This window comes from Polyodon spathula, chromosome 7, assembly GCF_017654505.1.
Source record: "Polyodon spathula isolate WHYD16114869_AA chromosome 7, ASM1765450v1, whole genome shotgun sequence".
NCBI classification, from domain to species: Eukaryota; Metazoa; Chordata; class Actinopteri; order Acipenseriformes; family Polyodontidae; genus Polyodon; species Polyodon spathula.
The window spans coordinates 58,914,478-58,917,972 of record NC_054540.1 but is presented as its reverse complement, the minus strand read 5'-3'; positions in this window follow the sequence as shown (position 1 = coordinate 58,917,972).

The window sequence follows — 3,495 nt, the reverse complement described above, 5'->3', positions numbered from 1 at the left end:
CCATTGATTTAATGATGTCTCGTGACTTTGAATGTTCGTTTTGTTTCTCTCCTCTGTGAGCTGGGAGAGCAGGTTCACGTCGTGTTGCTATTCGCAAGCTCACATTGTAGCATTGATCATGTGAGCGTCGATCACAATGCTGGGATTTGAGTTTCCATTCCAGCCCATTAAAATGAACGTGTAGAAGTTTTTATGTTTATTGTAATTATTATAACACTTTAAAATCTCATGGGAGGGGAGGGTGGGACGGTGGACTGAACGCCCCCTTTGCTATCCTTTCCAACCACCCCTCCCTCTGCAAAGCAGCTGATATTCTCCTCCTCCATGTGTCCATGCCTCCAGGAGCTGGATTTTTCACTCTGACAATAAGGTAAATTAACCAAAAATAAAGGTAAGAATGAACTGGATTTGAACCCAGTTCCTCAAGGTGAACCGCATAACTTAGTGACTTAACCCACAGACTCCCCACTCTCTTATCTCCTCCTCCTACCACAGGGCAGGTTGTCTCTGCCTCTGGAAACACAACCAATATTGTTATTTACAATTCACCATTACTTACCTCAGGAACTCACCGCCAGGAGCTGGATTTCAACCATCATCTTCAGCGAGAGGAGGCCATGGGATTAACCCACTGCACCAGCAGCTCCCAGAGGAAGCATCTGCTTCACACTGATTATAAGGTTACATGAACCAATCCTTTGAAAATAATGGAAAGAGTGAACTTGATTTGAAATCAGTCCTCCAAGAATAAAAAGCACACTATGCTAGTGCATCAGCCCACTGTGCCATCTCACTTTCATGGAAGAATTTGTTTTTACATTGTCTATAAGGTAAATGAAGCAAGTGTTTGAAAATAAAGGAAGGAAAGCAGCTAGATTTGAACCCAGTCACCAAGGAGAAACACCAGAGCATGCACCACTGGGCTCCACATGAGACTAAAGCATTGCATATATGATCTTATATAAACCTCTTTATATTAGTCCTCAGATGCAAAAATGACTATGCTACTGAACTAAGTCATTACACCAGCTCGCTGCTTTCAAAACCATTGCTTTTCCATTGGAACTACGCTACATTCTTTAAAAACAAAGGAGGCTTTCAACCCAGTTCTCTAAACAGAACAATCAAGTCTTACATTAGTGAATTTGCCCACTGTACCAGCTTGAAGCTTTGCTAAAGCACCATTTAACATTGCACCTAAAGTACATTTGCAAATTACTTGAAAACAAAGACAGATTCCAGGCACAGCACTAGAGCTGTGAGCAAACCCACAGAACTACCTAACCACGCTGTTAAAGTTTGCTTTAATCTATTCGAATTAAAAACCCAATGACTGCAGACCTCAGAGGAAGTGCTGAAGATATTCAGCTGTCATTCCAGTGGTATTCAGCTGGAATTCATATTAATTTACTGCCATTATTTTAAAGTGCTACCCTAAAATCCACAACTCTTTTACTAGGCCAGAAGTTGGAAAATATACTTAATCTGTTTATTTACAGCTTGGTTTATATATATATATATATATATATATATATATTATTATATATATATATATATATATTTTGATAGTGTTGTGTCAAAACAGCAAAGACAAAAATAAAACACTGCAGCACATGTTCTTGAAATATTTATTAATTGAAAAGGTAAACACCACATTTCTTGTACTTGTAACATCACTGTAAACTGGGCTTCACAGTGCTGGTGTTCAGATTGTAAACGTCTTTTATTTTCAAACCCATATTAACAATATGTTACAGCTTGCGCTGTGCACTGAGGATCAAGCCCTAGTAGCAGTGCAATGCCTGTCTCCGATTGCTGTGCAACACCAGCCTGCAGAACACGAGACTACAAAGAACTTCCCCATAAGACACTTCAATAGATTTTCTGATTACAAAATACTTTGTTTTAAATCATAAAACATTTATAAATGTATTTCAATCTACGTAACATCATATAAAATAGACAAATATGTATTTGAAGTAAATTATTTTTTGTACATAGTATAATACAATAGCTACAGTGTTTATTCTGCTGCAATTTTTTGGCAGAAACGGCTGTTGTTTAGGGTCAGGTTTTATAGTATATTTTTTTAAATTTTTTTTTTTTTAACACACAGCAGTAACTTCAAGTGCATATTCTAACGTCATGGACATCATCACAGAACCAAGCAGAAATCTATTGCAAGTCACAATAAATCAAATACCACTTTGCATACCATGAAATAACAGAAGGGCTCCCTACATACCAGCGGCTTAACAGCTGCCCTGTTAACATGTGCATTTTTAATGTCTAGAATGTCCAAAAAAATATTATATATTATTTTCGGTTTCCTGAATTTGAATTTAATTCCAGAACATGGTAAACTGATGACCAAAGCAAGAATGACCCATGTCAGTTGTTTTTTTTTTTTAGCTAAATTAACTTATCAAACTAAGCATTGTGTTGGGTTCTAGTGATTCTGATCATTTAAACTTCATACTTCCTCAAAAACACCCCTATCTAACGTTCAGCTCTGGGTCGCTTTCTTCTCCATTATATACTTGAAACATATATATATATATATATATATATATATATATATATATATATATATATATATATATATATATATATATATATATATATATAGATACACTGTGCGTGTACTGTGGATGCACACGCACAGACACCCACCCACGCACGCACACACACGTTTTTTTGTTTTGGATGTATATAAAAGCTTCAAATGATTAAAACAAGTTTTTATTTTCGGACATTTCACACATGCAGCCCTTCTTTGTACGAAGCATCCTGAAATAAATCACTTTTTTATCATTTAAATTTTTTGTGTACATCCCAGTTTGTTTTACATTTGTCTTCTAGGGCTAAAGGGCATTCAGCCTACAAGGGGAAACACCTGACTAATAACAGGACAGGTGAGCTTCCTTCCCATTCTAAACAACAGCCAGTTTCTGAGTTCTTCCCCATAGGAAGACATTCACCAGACAGCACGCATGCAGTTTTCTTTTTGAATACACTCACCCACATTCCTCTACAAGCCACACAGTTTGAGAACAAAGGAGAGCTTATATACACATGGCAATTATAGTAACAATTAATTAACTCACATTTAAAAAAACACCTCATTCCATTAGAGGTAAAACTCAGGTGTTTACCCTAGTAGGCTGAACGCATTTAGCCCTAAAGGATTCTGGGGGATGTAGTCCTGCTACCTATTTTACCCCAGGGCTACATGTTCGTTCTTTTCCTCTCCCCTACTCAGCTGCAATATATATATATATATATATATATATATATATATATATATATATATATATATATACATACACACACACACACACACACATATATATATATGTATATACTGTATATATACACATACACACACACACATATATATATATGTATATATACTGTATATGAAAATATAAAAAGTGAATATAAAATTGCACAAATTACTTTTTAAAATAAAACGTAAGGTTTGAACTTCTCATG